This window comes from Anarhichas minor, unplaced genomic scaffold, assembly GCF_050575085.1.
Source record: "Anarhichas minor isolate MPS153535 unplaced genomic scaffold, ASM5057508v1 ptg000319l, whole genome shotgun sequence".
NCBI classification, from domain to species: domain Eukaryota; kingdom Metazoa; phylum Chordata; class Actinopteri; order Perciformes; family Anarhichadidae; genus Anarhichas; species Anarhichas minor.
In genome coordinates this window covers 3,812-9,775 of record NW_027466765.1, presented here as the reverse complement: position 1 = coordinate 9,775, position 5,964 = coordinate 3,812, and the positions used below count along the sequence as shown (strand labels likewise).

At 47.1% G+C, this 5,964-nt stretch overlaps 1 pseudogene; it reads left to right on the top strand.

The window, feature by feature from the left end:
- Positions 1-590: 590 nt before the first annotated feature.
- Positions 591-5,712, top strand: LOC142944648 (enhancer of filamentation 1-like; annotated as a pseudogene).
- The last annotated feature ends 252 nt before the right edge of the window (positions 5,713-5,964 follow it).

Below are 5,964 nucleotides of genomic sequence, written 5' to 3'. Positions count from 1 at the left end.
TTCATCACTACCAATGATGATTACTTCACCGGGTTTAAAAGCTCATAATCCAGCCAGCGCGCCGATAAAACGCTCTCACGCTAAATCACAAAGCATTTCCTTGAGGTTTAAAGTGCTTTACCGTTTTCACAAAGCACTGCTGAAGCTTTACTTTGGCCCATTCAAAAAGATACAATAAAATAAATCACTCAACTGAGTCAGTTTTACGTTTTATTTAGTTTTTATTAGTTATTTATTGAGATATTTTGTTTGTTTTCCAGTAGAGCACTTGGCTGAAATAGCAGTTCTATATTTGCTTCTTTATGTCCTTGTAAATTAAATATTTTTGTCTATTTGATTGTTGGTCAGAAAGAAAGAAGAATATCTTTGGGCTCTGAGAAATTGTGTTGGCACTTTCTTTTTTTATCTGACATTTTACTGACAAAACAATGAATTAATTAAAATATATATATTTTTTGTATTTTAGCTTTTACCAGAAATGAGCCACTATAATGATGGCAGGAGGGTTCTGTTTGTACTTTGTGATTCAAAGTATTTGTCCTGAGCACTGCTGTGTCCCAGGTGTCGTTTATTTTAGACAGCAGTTCTAAATGTTTGTGCCCCCCCCCTCCCCCACTGTGATCGGACAGGTGGTGACCCCAACCAGAGTGGGACAGTCCTACACCTTCAGCCCCGGCCAGCACAACCAGCAGGACCTCTATGATGTCCCACCCAGTAGATCACAGGGGGTAAGTGTCTCATGTTCCCACAGCACGAACTGTTTACCAGTATGACCTGCTAGTAAACCAATGGGGATAACCACCAGTGTTCATTGTTGATTGATTTCAGAGGGATTTAAGTGGAATTGATCAATACATGTTAAAAGCCCTAAAGGAAAATATAAGTCAAAATAAAATGTCCAAAGTCAATATTTGCCTATAAAAGAAACAAATCAGCCCAGTGCTATGTTTTAGATATTAGAATGTGTTTTCAGACATCCACAGGTTTCCATTAATATCCGTACATAAAAAAAAATCATTGAGCAAATTCTTGAGACTTTCTTTTGAGTTGTTTAATCAAATTGGTTAAAGTTGTATTATCGAGGTTCACTGTGGCAGAATACAGAACTCAAAAGCATGCAAAGACACTGATATGGCTCTTTAAATAAGTTATAGTTTTGTGGATATAAAACTAAGAAAATGTCACGTATGCAACTTTTGCTCCGATCCACTACTGTTAGGCATAAACATTTCTTTATAGAAACAATAATTCAAAATGTCAGCAGTCAACGCAGCAGTAATAGTTTTTGACAGATGCAGTGTGAGGTTTGTATTCGTCAGAATGAGAACGCCGCTTCTTTGATCTTCAGCATGTTCCGTATTTTATTCTGCCACACATCCTGTTCTCTGCACGGGCCGTATTTTCTCAGAAAGGATCTTTGACTGTAATTTTCTCATCGAAAAAAAAGCTACTTTTAATGTTGCATGATGCATTATTTAAAGCACAGCAAATGGAGCGTCTACAAAATAAAACACTGCAATTGATCAGATAAAACCAGTGATCAGAACTCGTACTACAAGTCAACTGGTGTTTATATTCTGCTCGTGTTTTCAGGTGTACGATATTCCTCCCAGTCAGATGTTTCCCGGCGCCAGAAACCAGGGAGTCTACGACGTTCCTCCATCTCAGATGGACCTCAGGACGCAAGGCGTTTACGACATACCTCCCTCTTCTCAAGGGGTAAGCAGGCCTTCCACCACAATGATAGGTCACACGTTTCAGTCGAATACAGTTTGACTTGGCGAAGCGGTAGCTGCTGAAGTTATTTATTGACACAGTCGCTGGTATTTCTCTTAATTGTCTGCGATAAATGAATATGTCAAAATGTCATATTTGAGACGTTCTTGCGGCGGCACTAAATGACAGCTTTGCCTGCCAGAGTTTAACCAAAAGCTCTGCGAGTGGTTCTGCATCTGAGCTTGAAAAAAAAAAAAAAAAAAAAAAGGCCATATAGCTGTTCTCTTTCCAGACCCTCTAAGATTTCTGCAGACCTCCATCCCCGACCAGGCAAAGAGCCATCTGTGTGTTTGTAATGAGCTGAAATCCACCTGGACGTGTTATTTGCGTCGTTCTTGAATACGGTTTTGGGCGGGCTCGTCTCGCTGTAACGAGTGTGTTTTAAAATTGATGGAAATCACTTACAGGCCGCCGTTTCATTCTGCACGCTTCACACGCTCTGCCTGGTCAACCAGCGGCAGGTTCAAGCTTTGTGCTGCGCCGCCTTAGACGGAGGAATCCAAGCGCAGAAACATTGAGATTTCTAATATAGCATCTACAGATAAGCCAGGCGGCCTCTCACTTCCTCAGCTGTATCTGCTGAAAAGCCGCCAACATTTAGTCGACTTCTGCCAGTCAGCTGATTTCTTAAATGTCATGGTAACTGGAACGCAGATTTCTGAGAATCTCATTACTACAAGTAGAAGACTGCAGACTGGTAAAGTAACAGCAGAGCGACCGGATGAGAGGAGACATCATTGCATGGAGTGCTCGTATTTAAAAAAAAAAAAAGTTATTTATATATATTTTAGTCAGCCCAAAGTCAGACTAAAACTGTAACCTCTAAACTAAACTAGTAGCCTGGGGACAGAAGACTTTGTTTGCAATGTGATATAAGAACAAAAGCTTCTTACGAGTCCATGTGGGCTTTTATGACACAATAAATAAACACAAACGCAGAGATTGTGAATTTGCACCAATGCTTTACTTCTCCCTGCAGATCTACTCGGTGCCCCCCTGCAGGACCAACCCCGCCCTCCAGGAAGGGAACTACGACTTCCCGCAGCCTCTCAAGCACAAGCAGGAGGGCATCTACGACGTACCTCCCCCCGCCCTCACCAAACCCACTCGGAGCCCCCAGTCGCACTACGACTTCCCCCCCACGATGGAGCCCCCCGCCCATCACCAACACCTGAACGGCAATGGCAACGAAGGCATTTACGACGTGCCTCCGTCCGCCCTCCACTCCGGGGCGGGGTCACAGAGCGACGTGTACGACGTCCCGCGGGGCATGCAGCCCCCGCAGCAGCACAGGACCTCGCCCGCCGACCGGGACGGAAGCAAAGGTGTCTACGACATCCCCGCTCAGGACACCCGCGCCGTCGCAGACGTGACGGATGGCGTGAACCGCCTGTCCTTCTCCAGCACCGGCAGCACACGCAGCAGCATGTCAACCTCCTCGTCCTCCACGGTCTCCGAGGGACGCCTCGCTCTGGACGTGGACGCGGCTGTGCAGCGGCTGGGCCGCCTGCAGCAGGCCGTGGAGGCCTCGGTCGGCGCGTTGCATTCGATGGCAGCTTCCCCTCACTGGAGGACTTTCCCCTTCATGGAGCGCCACGCCAACGACGTCCGCACGGTGTTGGACCGGGTCCGCGCCGCCCTCGGGGACTTTGTCGTGTTCGGCAGAGGGGCTGCGGCAAACGCCACGGCTCTGTCGGACTCCAGCCTGCACAGTAAGCTAAGGCGGCAGCTGGCGCGCCTGGAGGACTCGCAGCAGATCCTCCTGCAGATCTACCAGGTGCTGGAGAGCTGCAGCTGGGCCCTGAACACGCTGGCGTCCGCCGGCAAGCACCACAACAAGAGCGACGACCTGGACCGCTTCGTCATGGTGTCCAGGACGTTGCCCGACGACGCCAAGCAGCTGGCCTCCACGATAGGCAGCAGCGCCGAGCTCCTGTTCAGGCGGACGCATGCCGACGGGTCGTCCTCCATGGGGAGCACACCAGAGGAGAGCACCGTCCACCCGCTCACCTCACCCTCGTCCGATAACGACAACTACGGAGGCCAGACTAAGCCGTTCCCTGTGCCCTCCAGCCAGGACAAAGACAACATGAACAACAGCGAGAAGTGTGTGAAAAGCTGGATGGAGGACTACGATTACGTACACCTGCAGGTAAATCCTTGGAGGGAGAAACATCAAGGCTACGCAACGTTTCGTTTGTAGTGCTTTCTTTAAAAATGTTAACATTCTGTGCAGTCTAAGTGATACTTTTAGGCCATCGATGTAAGTCCTTGGGTCTGGTCCATTTGTGTGGAACAGAATGTATTTTTAAATACTAGAAGTCTAGAAATGTTTAAATCCTCCTCATAGGGGTTGTATTTAAAGCATGTCTCGTTTCTGGGATTGTCATGTCATTTTTATATCTAGAGACTTTCTGTTACAAATCTTCAATAGTTTATTTATTATTCCTTTATATCCACCGACTTTATACTACCGAGTATGTTGGATGTATGAGAAAGTTCAAACCCGGGCTGTGTGAGTACCTCTGACCTCTTCTCACCTCCTCGTCTTCCTCCGCAGGGCAAAGAAGACTTTGAGCGTCAGCAGAAGGAGCTGTTGGACAAAGAAAACATTATCAAGCAGAGTCAAGTCCAGCTGGGCCAGGAGCAGGTGAGGTTCTTTACTTTGGCACAGACATTGTTGCACTGGATTCTCTGTTATCACATCATGCATATTTATGTATTCATATCGTCAGACACACACACAGATGTTGACCTTCAGGGTCTCGTGGGTGAGGCAACATCTGGAGCCTTTTTGACTGTTGGCAGTAGGGCTGCAGCTAACGATAATTTTCATAATCTGCGGCTCATTTTTGCGATTAATTAGTGAATGAAACGATTGTTTTTATTCGGCCGAGAGTCCAAAACACTGTGGTTTTCCTACTTTTACTCAAGTTAAAGATACTTCTTTCACGAGCGAGGTTGGAAAATAATCTTGAATCCTGTCGCCCCCCCCCCCGCCCCCCGCAGATCAACCAGTTCAAGAAGCTGGAGCAGGACGTGATCAAACCGGTGGAGAACGACGTCGCGCAGTGGATCTCGCATCAGCACGCCGGCTCGACCCCGGCCCCCCCCCACCACCACCACCACCACCTCGGACTTGCCCTCCGCCCGAGTGTGCGCCCGGGACCGCCAGCTGCTCGGCTTCTACTCCGAGCAGTGCGGGCAGCACTTCGCCACGCTCCTCGGCGCCGTGGACGCCTTCTTCGGCTGCGTCGGCACAGGGCAGCCCCCGCGCATGTTCGTGGCGCACAGCAAGTTCGTCATCCTCAGCGCCCACAAGCTGGTCTTCATCGGGGACACGCTGTCCAGGCAGGCCTCGGCGCCCGAGGTGGCCAACCGCGTGATGAACTCCAGCAACGTGCTGTGCGACCTGCTGAAGACGGTGGTGGCCGCCACTAAAACGGCCGCCCTGAACTACCCGAACACGGCCGCCATCCAGGAGATGGTGGACAGAGTCACCGACCTCTCGCATCATGCTCAGCAGTTCAAAGAACAGCTGCTGCAACTGGCCAACTTGTGACTTTCACCCAGGAGACAGACTCTATGTGTACATTAATCTAGTACAAATATATATTTACAGTATATGTATATTGCTCATCTTTAAGTTTTGGATGTAAATAGTATCCGTTCTGTGTATATATGCTCTATTTTTGTGTAGATGTTTTATATTATGGTATGAATATATGTGTAGGTGTCTGTAGGATTATGTAGACTTTTTTCATAACATTCCTGTCGCATATTACGAAGCACCATATGAGATGTCCAGTGTGTTTCTTTTCCCTGTAGAGTGTTGTGTCTTACTGCTGGGTGTGACAGTAAATCTCCTTGTAAATCACGTTAATGTCCAGTATATGTGTGCGTGGAGCTCTCCACAGAGTAAAGGATTGTTCTTAACCACGTGAATGCGTCCTTTATTTTTGCTGACATAACAGATTTGTTATAGCTGAAGAGAAATACCTATGATAAAGTCAGAGGTATGGTATATTTTTCTTTGCGTTAAATAAAAATTGTCTTGGATGTTAGTAAAGGTCAGTCAGACGGCCTTTTTTAAGCAAAATGGGGTTTTGAAGATCTGATTTTTTTTGGGGGACTAAAACCAATGAAGGAAATGCCAATTAAAAATGATCTAAAAATATTGCTAACATT